At 39.7% G+C, this 12,624-nt stretch overlaps 2 long non-coding RNA genes across 2 annotated transcripts; both read right to left on the bottom strand.

The window, feature by feature from the left end:
* Positions 1–306: 306 nt before the first annotated feature.
* LOC150082501 (uncharacterized) lies at positions 307–937 on the bottom strand. The gene is made up of 3 exons (XR_016547188.1): positions 914–937; positions 467–754; positions 307–356 (listed from the first exon to the last, which is right to left on the bottom strand). It is a non-coding gene; the product is annotated as an uncharacterized LOC150082501 (long non-coding RNA).
* Positions 938–7,681: 6,744 nt separating this feature from the next.
* LOC150082502 (uncharacterized) lies at positions 7,682–8,210 on the bottom strand. The gene is made up of 2 exons (XR_016547225.1): positions 8,155–8,210; positions 7,682–7,977 (listed from the first exon to the last, which is right to left on the bottom strand). It is a non-coding gene; the product is annotated as an uncharacterized LOC150082502 (long non-coding RNA).
* Between the last annotated feature and the right edge of the window lie 4,414 nt (positions 8,211–12,624).

Raw genomic sequence — 12,624 nt, forward strand, 5'->3', positions numbered from 1 at the left:
GGTCCCTGGACTTGGATTCCCAATGAAAATGGCTAAATTCCAAATAGAAGGGGATCGTGTATCCCTTATTAATTTTTCTCCCAGGCCACCTGAAATCTAGGAACCAGTCCTGTCATCAATATAATTGGAGACAAATTATGATTGTAGAACATGGATCCACTGATAATTTTCGATTTCACTTATATATCTGAGACTTTGTGGAGTTTATCTTGTAAAATTAGACAAACACGAGATGCTTTCTATATAATTTATTTAGACTTAATTTTCAACAACAACAAAAAAAATAGCTGAGTTGGTTTTCGTTTGGCTAGATGCCACCTAGTGATCGTTCAATCCAGGATCGCTTTCAGGGTCTTCTAAAAAATATGATTAAAAGACAAAAGTGCTATCAGTAATACAAAATTATTGCATGTCATTAAAGGAACCATTTGATAGTTCAAAAATCAGTAAGATAACTTTTACTCACCAGAGATGGATTTTACCATTTGCCCATACCAAGTCCCCAACCTCCATAACCAAGTCCTCCATATCCCCAACCGCCGTAGCCAAGTCCATGACCAAGACCAGCATATCCCCAGCCACCGTAGCCAAGTCCACCAAGTCCCCAACCTCCATAGCCAAGTCCACCAAGTCCCCATCCTGCTGCCCTCTGGTTGTCGGCGCTGTACACGACTGCAGCATCACCTGCTCCAACAAGGGCGCCACCTACAGCATTGGCAATAGCCACACAGGCAGCCAAGAAAGCGAAAACGAACTGCAAAAGAAATGGCAGACATTTAGATTTTAAGGAAGTTAAAAACACTCTTCCCAACCACCACGTGATAGAGTTTTAAATGTTTGTTAAAAGGAATCACAATTTATACTTAATACTATCATATTACACAAAGAGATAAGGAGAAAAAAGTCTACTTACCAAGGTATTCATGGCGAGGATATGCTAACCGAAGTTCTCATGGATATGCAGTGGATCAAGACACTTTTATACCTTCATCAACCCCTTTTTTAAGCCCCTTTTCGAAAAATAATAAAGAAATATAGATGTGGTGGTATGTTGTTCGCCTTCTAGCAAGGTTAGCAATGGTAGACTTTACCGTTTTCTTCTGGGGGTGTGGCATTTTGAAAGGTGGTTCACAAATAGTTGAATTATCAGTTCATGTTTTCTGTTTACTTAATTACTCCTAACCGGTTTGAGTTATTAAGATTTGTTCAGATTAATCCTAGGTGATATGTCTTCGTATTTTCAAAAATAATTACGCTTGCAAAGTAATTTGATCCCTTCACAATTCATATCAAGTTCATATCAATGCTCTAGGTTTCTTCAGCATTTTCCAAACTCTTTCCTCGAGATCAAAGGTATGTATCAGCAGCTACATGCCACTGACCAAAAAATTAGAAACCCTTTTCTATTGGCGTCAACAGATATTTAAACATACGGTATGCAAATACCAATAGATGGTCATGGTACCTCCAACGGATATCTTGTTTTGTCTTATCCGACTAAGTTTAACCTGCAATGTTTCATTTTTACCCGGATTGAGATGGATTCTTTCAAGACGACAACGCTATCTACCGTGCAAAGATCTTTTCTCAATTGTTTCAATGAATATTTACCAGGACTTCCCTCGTCTACCTTCGCCGCCTAATTTTCCAGATCTGAATCCAATTGTGAATGTCTGGGATGTGCTGGAAAGGGCAGTTCGGCTTCGCATTTCTCTCCTAACCACAATACAGCCGTTGATAAATATCTTGGTGGAAGGATGGTCCAATCTGCACTAGATTCCCACAGTGCAATCCATAAGATGATTCATATGGTTTGTAATTCGGAATAACGGTCGCCTTGCTAGATATTGAGTAGAGGTTTCTAATATTTCTGGTCAGTGAGTGTAGGGCTTTTGGAGCATCAGCGACTAAGGCCATTTTTCTCCGTGTATATTGTCTGTAAATTCCATGTGCTCTGAGGGTCGATTTTCTGTTTGCTGGACGAGAAACCCTAGTTTCCGGGAGAAAAAACCTTGCTCCTCTCACCTCAGACCGATTAACTCGGCCACGTTGTGAAAAAAGCCCATAAAAATTCCTCCTGTCATCAACGGGATTTGAACTCAGATATTTTGTACCATGTGTTGGGGGTCTGCAATCCTACCAACTGTGCCACCCACGAGGGCTACATTGGACGAGAGCCCAGGACTTCTTGGCTGAAATTTTTCAAATAAGTGTATTATATAAACGTTCAAAAGTTTCTTCAGCCTAGACATTTGATGAATATTTGCGTGTGTTCTGTGTTCGATTTTCTGTTTGCTGGACGAAAAACTCGAGTTTTTAGGAGAAAAAACCATACTACCTTCTCCCGAGACTGACTAACTCAGCCACGTTGTAAAAAACATGGCTGAGTTAGTCTGCCAATAATAATTCCTCCATCAACAGCGGGACTCGAAAACAAATTCAGTTTTAGAATAATTTACCACTCCTCTGTGTCCTAAATTGTTAGATTTAATTCTTATTAATTTCTTTCGCCATAAAAAGTTTATATGAATCGAATATCTTTCAACTGCATATGTAAAAAACGTCCACTCCTTTGGCACTCAGTGTCCACTCAACCGGTAGATGGCTGTGTAATACTCTGATACTCAAAGCAGCCTAAGGATAAGTTTTTAATCATTGTCAGTCAATTATAGAGTGATTAACTATTAATATTAACATGGAATATTAATTAACTGAAGCAGCTGAATTAGATTACTCTAATTGAGACTCCTTTCAACTTCAGACAGGGCGTGGCCACCGTATTTTTTGAAAGTAGCCAGGATGCTTTTATTCTTTAACAGCTGAAGAAGGTCGTCCTTGTAAACTGCACGTTTTCTAGGTCGCTTTGCAGGTATGTTTGGAAGTACGATTAGGAAAACCTGAGTTTTCTCCAGCAAAAAATCTTAGACGCGTCTCAAATCTCATAGCTCCTCCTCCGTAGGATTAAAAAGTTGGGTATATCCACTGCGCTGACATGAAGGCAGCATTTGATTTTAAATACAAATACCATATAAGTAAACTTAATGTTTTGATTGGCTTTTTATTACAACAGTGATTATAACAATTAAACATAAGGAAACACTGGAGGACTGGGAAGGAGTATGCTGGTCCATTGAGTCCAAATTCCTGGTGCAATACGCCGACAGACGTCTTCGTGTGTGGCGCAAGCAACAAGAGTCCATGGATCCATTGCGCACAGTACCCAATGGTGGCGTTAGTTTCTTAATATGGAGCATGTTTTTTTGGCAAGAACTAGTACCCTTGATGAGCAAGGACCAACGTTTCACTGGTGAGGTCTACCGGCAGCTCTTAGGAGACCATATGAACCTTGCCATGTTGGATTTTTTCTAGGAGAGAAACGGGATCTTTCATGATAATAATAACAAGTAAAAGTCAGTCAATATACATAATTTTCATTGAATATAGTCCATGATGGAACAAAAGATAGGCAGTTATAGTTCTTCCATATAATCGTTGCCTCTCAAAGAAAAGTTCTGGAAGGTGGAGCATACAGTTTGGTTATTTATAGGTGATGCTTCATAGCCAAGTTGGAAGTCCAAAACATTGTTCCTTAAACGTATTCTAAGAGCACATACAATCATAAAGTATGAGCTGCCAATCTTCACGAGCTTCTCATGAACACAGATCCGTGTGATGAAGACTAAAGGGAACAATTTAAAGTTTAATGGGCCATGACCTTCAGACAGATGTCTGAATAGAGGTAGAACACCAGTTTCGGTTATTTTTATCCAAGCAAGGTGTTGGGGGATTTCAGGCCCTGCTGTGGGTCATCATGGAACATGGACTCTGTAAGGGTAACTAGGAGTAAGAACATGTCCATGTACACTGATGGTAACAGCATTGTAAATAAATTTGATGTATTTGAAGTACTGATAAAGCCATCAAATTCAGACATTGTAGGGCTAGAGGAGACATGGAGTCACTGAGACATTGAATATAGGGAGGAGTATAGGAAAGACAGAACAGGACAGGTGGAGTGGAGTGGAGGGGTTATGCTCTTCGTTAAGAAGAATATTAAATCTAAGACAGTGCATCCAGTTGACTTGGGTGAGGAGTGCAATGTTGAGTCAGTTTGGTATGATATAAACACTGGGGAAACAAAATTGAGAATAGGAGTGTGTTATACGCCTAATGACCAAATAGTTTTTTTGTATCTGGAATTTGTGGGTTGGTCACTCACACACCAACAAGATTTTGTGAATTTCTTGGATGACGGTTTTCTACAGCAGCATGGTAGAGAGGCAACAGGAGGAAGCAATACTCTTGATCTCGTTATCGGCAGTGATTCTTCATGCATTAAGAACCTGAAGGTAAAAGAGTCACTGGGTGGCAGCGATCATGGTGTACTAATGTGGAATTTAATTAAAGGCATAACTACTGTCAATGGTAAAGGGAAAGGCTTTTGCTTTCTTAAGGGTGTCAACGGTGGTCTCAGACAGTTTTTAAATTGTATGCAGTGCAACCAACTGATGATGTTACCAACAGCAAATTCTAAATGGGTAGCATTCAAGAAATTACTCTTGGAAGCTACTAGGCTTTTCATACCAACTAAGGAATAATGTTCAACCTAAATGGATGGTAAAAAAAAAAAGATCTCCGTAGCCGAGTGGTCAGGAGCGGGAGTGCAGTAGGACACCCTCTTTGAGTAGACCGAGGTTCAAGCGCCTGGCTGCTAAATACGGTCGATCTGCCAACCCGCACTGGATCAGCATGGCATATTATGGTCCATTCCCTCAACATGAATCTTTTAGGAGGCTTCCCTCCTGTAGTGGATTGATAATGATTGTGACAGAGAAGAAATATGATGGAATGCATATAAATTATCAGCTGAGAGAGAAGCCTATGGTAGATTAGTCTGTAATCAAGCCACAAAGAAGGTTAGGCACGCTAAGGCAGATTATGAAAAGTCTCTGGCAAAGACAATCAGAAAGGACTCCTATGCTTATATTAACAGTAGAAGGAAGGGGATTGAATCACAGTGGTCACTAGATGTCTACGCGTTAACTGTTGATGACCATCTTCAATTTATGGACAAATTGAATAGGTATTTTGCATCTATTCATACATGAGAAATTCCTTAGTGAAGGGGATGCCAGAAGTTTATCAAACTCCAATGGAGAGCTATATGACTGTGATAACTGAAAAGAAAGAGAAGAGGAATTGTTGAAGCTGAACATGAAAAAGGCTCTCGGTTGATGAGATATAGGCAAAAAAGACGGAAGGAAACCTTTAGCCATAATTTTGAGAGAATCTTTGTTCAGGGGTGGTTCCTATTGACTGGACATATACGAATGTATCCCCAATTCATAAAGGGGAAATCAAAAGGCGACATGAGTAATTACAGATCTGTAAGCTCACCATCTGGTCCAGGGAAAATAATGGAGTCACTGGGAAAAGAAGTAATGCGGAACCATATGGAGAGAAATGCAGTTATACTGAGTCAGAGCATGGATTTCTTAAGGGGAGTTGTTATTGTTATATCAGTAGGGTTTTAGGAGCATCAGCGACTAAGACCATTATTGCTCCGTGAATATTGTCTGTAAATTGCCTGTGTTGTGAGGTCGTTTGTCTGTTTGCTGGACGAAGAATCCAAGTTTACAGGAGAAAAAACTATACTATCCTCGCAGAGACCGACGAACTCTGCCATGTTGTGAAAAAGGCCTTAGAAAATTCCTACCATCATCGACTGGACTCGAACTCAAGTTTTTCCAGTCAGCTTGTGGAGGACTGCAATTCTTCTAACTGTGCTGCACAAGAGGGCGTATGGTCTCACTTTAGAAAGGATGTAGATGTGTTGGAACGAGTGCAGAGAAGGGCAGCCAGATTCATGAAGGGACCAAAGGGTGCTCTTACCTAGAAAGGCTTCAGTTCTGAAAATTGCGGCGTCTCGAGACTAGGCACCTGCGGGGTTATCTGATGGAGGGGTTTAAGGCCATGAATGGATTGAGTAAGCTGAATGTTAATGGCATTCTTCCATTTGCTGAGACTATACACGTGAGGAGGCATAAATTCAAGTTGAGGAAGGTTGGTTACAAGATAGATGCGCGGAAGATTGCCTTCGGCCAGCGAATGGTTGATGGTTAGAACAGGCTTCCATCTGTTGTTGTCGAAGTGGATTGGTTGAATAAATTCAAGGGAGAACTAGACAGATTTTTGGAGAGTATGAATGGGGGAACTGTAGTTTATTTTATTTCTTCATTTTTTATTGATTATTATTTTTTATTTTTATTTATTATTATTATTATTTTTTTTTTTTGGCTGATGATATGTAATCTTTGCTGAGAAAACTTTCCTAGTCACTTATCCAGTAGAGGAAACGTCCCTATGTGTTAATATTTATAAGTTCATTCCAAATCATACATTTATATTTTTAACGTGGTTGTTAAGATTCATTAGAATGTTCAGGAATTCAGTGGGAATATTTTATGTGTCACCAATTATCAACATAGGGAGGTCCGGATATTCATGGCAGAGCAGGGCAGTGTATATGCTCTGGCACTGAAGGTAGGATGGGAATGAACACAGCAGTGTATTATATACCTCTGGTCTTCTTTGAAAGACCCCATTTCTGAGACTGATGAGGACGTATTAATTTGATTTGTGGAGGTCTGTTGTGATCAGGTTTTCCTCCATTTTACATTTGAGAGGATTAATTTTCAACTTAATCAATTATGGGCGATTCAGCTTCTTTGTGTACATAACTGCGAAAAAGTTGGCTTGCTACCTAGCGTATCGATCTCATATTGTGTCGGGTGGTGATTAGTGAGAGGTGGACAACTGCAGGACTGTTCTAACCCATATCATGAAGTGTCCTGCGCACTAGACTGGTGCTGACGTGTATTCCAATCATCTTATTAAGAGTCAGTGTGTGCTAATAGATTTCCAGGGCAGTATAATAATCCTTAGAGTGATAATTGATGATCTGATCAGCAAATGGAAGCTAACTGGTGCCACAACCGTCACAAAATGGCCCATAAAACCTTCAGAGCTAATGTAACATGAAAAGAGATCCCTGCAAAGAATCGGGCTAGAGCCTCTTCTCCCGTTAGACAAACCAACCTCATAACACTCACAATTTACTGACACCATATGATGAGGTTCTCTCATTACCTTAATTACCTACACTCTCGTTCTTAATACTCAACCCAACTGAAGCATGTAAGCTTTTTTCATTCTTTTCTGCAACAAGAGGATATGATAATCAGAAGAAATACTCTACCAAAGGTATCTGGAACTTCGATATCACCATGGAGACTGGATTACCATCTACAATAATTATTATGAATATCGAACATGATTAGATCTTGAATAATTAAACAAGAACAACAAAATCATTTCTGTATAATTTATTTAAACATAATTTACAAATGAAAAAAAAATAAACAGCTCAGTTGGTTTTCTGTAGGCTAGATGCCCTCTAGTCTTGGTCTGTTCCGGGATTCATGGCTTATAAGGTATATTATCTTTAGTCTGAAAGAAAAACAGAAATGAAGAATTACAAATCAAGATATGGAGATGAAATAGATTCAGGTTTAATTAAACTATTCTATCTATTTAAATAAAATCCAGCGTTTATTTACAATAATACTCCACAGTTTCGGATGTTTATATTAAAGCAAAACGATAAATGTTACTCACTTGGTACGTGCTTTACCATTTGCCCCAACCTCCATAACCAAGTCCTCCATATCCCCAGCCACCGTAGCCAAGTCCATGACCAAGTCCACCATATCCCCATCCTCCATAGCCAAGTCCACCGGCTCCCCATCCGCCATAGCCAAGTCCACCAGCTCCCCAGCCACCATAGCCGAGACCACCCCAGCCTGCTGCCCTCTGGTTGTCGGCACTGTAGACGACTGCAGCGTCACCTCCTCCAACAAGGGCGCCACCTACAGCATTGGCGATAGCCACACAGGCAGCCAAGAAAGCGAAAACGAACTGCAATGGTAAAGCAAGACTACAGTTAAAATTCCTAATTGAAATCAATTAAATTAAGGGTGTTTTAATACTATAAGGATTACATTACATGCTTTAGAACATAATCCATAACAGAGAAATCTTTTCGGACTTTGAGAAGAGTTATTTGAAACAGAGAGTAGGAGAAAGTCTACTTACCAAAGTATTCATGGCGACGATTGGGGTATGCTAACCGAAGTTGTCATGGATATGCAAGAAGCCAACGCACTTTTATACTCTTGTGTACACACCCTTTTTTAATAACACCTTCCAAACAACAATAAATAAAACTATGGTGGTATGTTGTTTGCCTTCTAGCAAGGTCAACAAACACGAGCGGTACTGTTTTCTTTCGTGGGTGCGGCAATTTGATCCATTTGAGGTTGGTTAGCAGTCTAGAGGTTCAAAAAAGAAAACAGTGGAATTATGAATTCATATTTTTCTCTTCACGCAACTGGTTTAGGCTTGGTAAGACGCAGTCCGATTTTTCGTTGACAGAATGGATCACTTCGATAACTACATTGTATGATGCAAATATAACTTGGCTAACCAGCTCGAAGGAAACGTAATTCATAAATTTATTAACCATTCGAAGATTTTGGAGAACGGAGTATCTTGGGGAAAGAATTTGTAATAATAATTAGAGTCATCAGCGTATACAAGCACCCAGTGGAGCAGTTCATGGTGATGATGCCACCCAATGCTGAAAGACGATCCCAGAGTTTTTTACTCAATGAAATCTTTATGGAATTCGAGGGATTTTTTGACTCCATATAGTGAGAGAACTCCCTGGAAAAACTATGTTAATTGTTGTGAGGAGTTATGTATCTTAGTACGAAGTAATTTTTCTCATAGAAAACTAACTGCTAAATCAGAATTTTTTCAAGTCACATGTTACTCGAGAATGTCTCCATGTTCCATCTTAGGTCCACTAATTGGGAACATGGTCTATAGGAGTTGTTGTTGTTGTTGTTCGAGTAAGGTTTTAGGAGACCAAAGCCATATTTGCACTGCGTAGACTGTGTGAAAATTCCGCGTGTTCTGTGGTCCATTTTCTGTTTCTGGATGAAAAACCTGAGTTTCCGGGAGAAAGAAACCATGCTACCCTCTTCTGAGAGCGACTAACTCAGCCAAGTTGTGAAAAAAGCCCATAAAAATTCCTCACATCACAGGAGCCGAACTCAGGTTTTTTCCGCACGGCGTGTGGAGGACAGCAATTCCACTAATTGTGCTACCCAAGAGCGCGTATGGTCTTGTCTAACCAATCTGGTAGGTTATCTGAATCTTGAATCTGACTTTTTTTTATTTTGTCATAAAATAGAAGATTGTGGTTCTACTTTTGGTTGTTTCTGGTTGCTTGGCTCATCAATGTTACAGTAAATGGAAAGTAAGCTTACTGGGAAGATTTTAAGGGGTAAAGGTAAATTAGGGGAAGATAGGCGCTTTCACCCAACCTTCTTCTAGGGTTCCAAGACTGCACTCAGATCAAAGTAAGAAGTTACTGGATTTAAAGTATTTGAAGGTAAAAATTCTAAATCAGTTAATCCAAGTGGAACAAGTGTATTAAGTGGTGAGTTTAGTGGAGTCAATAGTGATCATAAAGCCATTTTGTTTCATATATTGCTTAGTGATCTCCATACTGGGTTATAGGAGGGGTACTGCATGTCAGTACCCCTCCTATAACCTGTAAAGCGTTAGATCTGGTAGTTGTTTATTGAGCATTCTGTTATTTCTTGAGGAAAAAGAAAAGGGTTAGTTTTTTTGGGGATAAACGTCTATTCTCTTGAAAACGTTAAAAAAGAAAAAGAAATGATTATTACAAAGTTATTGGAAATGTAACAACATCGATGGGAAGCAAGTGTTACTGGAGAAGTTACTTGAACTTTTATTCCCAATGTGAAAGTTAATTATAATGTTGAAGATAAGAAGTGGTTTTATCCACAATAGGAGACCGCATCAGGTCGCATCAAGTCAGGCCGCATCTTTAGTATTGTATACAGGTCTGGAAGCCTCACTTTAGAAAGGATGTAGATGTGTTGGAACAGGTGCAGAGAAGGACAACCAGATTGATGAAGCGACCAAAGGGCGCTCTTAACTAGAAAGGCTTCAGTTCTGCAAATTGCAGCGTCTCGAGACTAGGCACCTACGCGGTGATCTGATGGAGGTGTGTAAGGCCATGGATGGATTGAGTAAGCTGAATGTTAATGGCATTCTTCCATTTGCTGAGACTACACACGTGAGGAGGCATAAATTCAAGTTGTGGAAGGATGGTTGCAAGATAGATGCGCGGAAGATTGCCTTCGGCCAGCGAGTCGTTGATGGTTGGAACAGGCTTCCATCTGTTGTCGTGGAAGTGGATGGGTTGAATGAATTCAAGGGAGAACTAGACAGGTTCTTGGAGGGTTCGGATGGGTGAACTGTGATTTATTCGATTTATTTATTTTTATTGATTATTTTTTTTATTTATTCATTATTCCTGGTCCCTTATCCAGTCATACATTTGTATTTTTAATGTGGTTGTTAAGATTAATTTGAATATTCAGGAATTCAGTGGGAATTTACTATAATCCATGATAAAATTACACTAATGTCTATGAGGACTGTTGCATCCAAAACTTGAAAAGACGCTGTAGAATTGGTGCAACATGCCACAACAAGGGATAGCAATATACTTTTTTGAAGGGATATCAGTTTACTTTGGAATTATTTTCAATTTTAACTCTGAAAAAAATAAAAAATTCTGTGGCTGACGCTTGGGTGCTTGAGCATGATGTTACTAACTATCAACATTGGGAGGGAGGGTTCCGGATATTCGTGGCAGAGCAGTGTATATGCTCTGGCATATAAGATCTGGCAAATACACTGCCATAAAGGTAGGATGGGAATGAACACAACGGAGAATTATGTACCCCAGGTCTTCTTTGAAAGACCCTGTTTCTGACTCTGATGAAAACTTTAGAAAACTTTTTAATCTCAGCCAAGCTAATGAAGTGAGCGTTGAAATTTAGTTTTTTCGTCCAGCAAAACAGGCAAATCGACCAGAGAACACACGCAATTTACAGTCAAAATACATATATGGGTATATGTAAGAGAGTACGGGTGGCCCTAATATAATAATCTTCGCTCATCTGTGCAAGATTTTCGGGGGAAAAATCAAGATGGGCATGCAAAAAGCGAATTTTGGTGCTCATATTGCAACCTAAATTGCGAAGCTTTTCGAGCATATTTTGAACAATTTTCTCATAATCCTGTGATTTATAATTTCCTAGAAAGTTTTCCATTACACTTTTAACAGCAATCCGGCTTGCCTTTTAACGTCTGTCATAGTAGTTTCAAACTGACCGTCAAAAACCAATTTTCTAATTTGGGGACCAATGAAGATACCCTCCTTAAGTTTTGCGTCAGATAAACCGGGAAATTTACTGCAAAGTACTTAAAGCAGTTACCATCGTTATTCAATTCTTTAACAAATTACTTCATTATGCCTAACTTTAGCATTAGCATTAGTAGAGGCATATGATGCAAGAAAGCAAGCTTATGCAGCATCAGCCAAAAAAAAAAAAAAAACACGCTCCCATTTCACCCCTCCGTTCGTTCGAAATACCTTTCCAGCTGAGCCTTAAATTTATTTAGGCTATCAACTTCCACAACAAGGGATGGAAGTCTGTTCCACAAACCAACTACCTACTGGCTAAAAACAAATTTCCGCACATCTATCCTACATCTGTCTTTCCTCAATTTGAATTTATGCCCTCTCAGGTGATTATTCTGAGCAAGGGGAAGAATCCCACCGGCACTGAGCATGTTCAAACCATTCAAGGCTTTATACACCTCTATCAGATCACCTCGCCGGTGCCTAGTCTCCAGACACTGTAATTTGCAAAACTTAAGCCTTTCTTCGTAAGAGCACCCCTTTGTTCCATTCACGAACCTTGTTGCCCTTCTCTGTACTCGTTCCAGCAGCTCTACATCCTTCTTGAAATGAGACCTCTAGACCTGTATGCAGTACTCAAGGTGTGGCCTTATACAAGGGAACAATCACCTCCTTATCCCTGTTAGAAAAATTCCTGTATATCATTGTTAAGACACCATGAGCTACTATTGCAGCCCGTCTGCACTGCTCAAAGAACTTCATACCACTATCAGTGTAGTACCACGGAGTTGATATGTTGCTCTGGGGTTACTGTTTCCCATATGTAGTACTTTACATTTGTCAATGTTAAACTTCATTTGCCACCTCTCAGCCAATCTGCTCAACCTTTCCAGATCCGGTTGCAGCAGCATAATGTCAATAGTGTCCTTGACAACCTTGGCAACCTTCGTATCGTCTGCAAACTTGGACATTAAGCTTCATGTACCATCATAAATATCATTTATAAATACAGAAAACAACAATGGACCCAGTACTGAATCCTGAGGGATTCCACTAATAACATTAGTCCACGATGAGCAGTGTCCATTGATTACCACTATCTGTGTTCTCCCCCTCAACCACCCCTTTATCCATAGCAGCAATTTGCCTCCAATGTCACACTGCTCCAATTTGTGCAGCAGTCTTCCATGTGCAACAGTATCAAAAGCCTTTCTAAGATCCAAGTATATAATATCAAAGTTATTCCCTGCATCCAG

This window comes from Mastigoproctus giganteus, chromosome 7, assembly GCF_048544385.1.
Source record: "Mastigoproctus giganteus isolate SK-2022 chromosome 7, ASM4854438v1, whole genome shotgun sequence".
Taxonomy (NCBI): Eukaryota; Metazoa; Arthropoda; class Arachnida; order Uropygi; family Thelyphonidae; genus Mastigoproctus; species Mastigoproctus giganteus.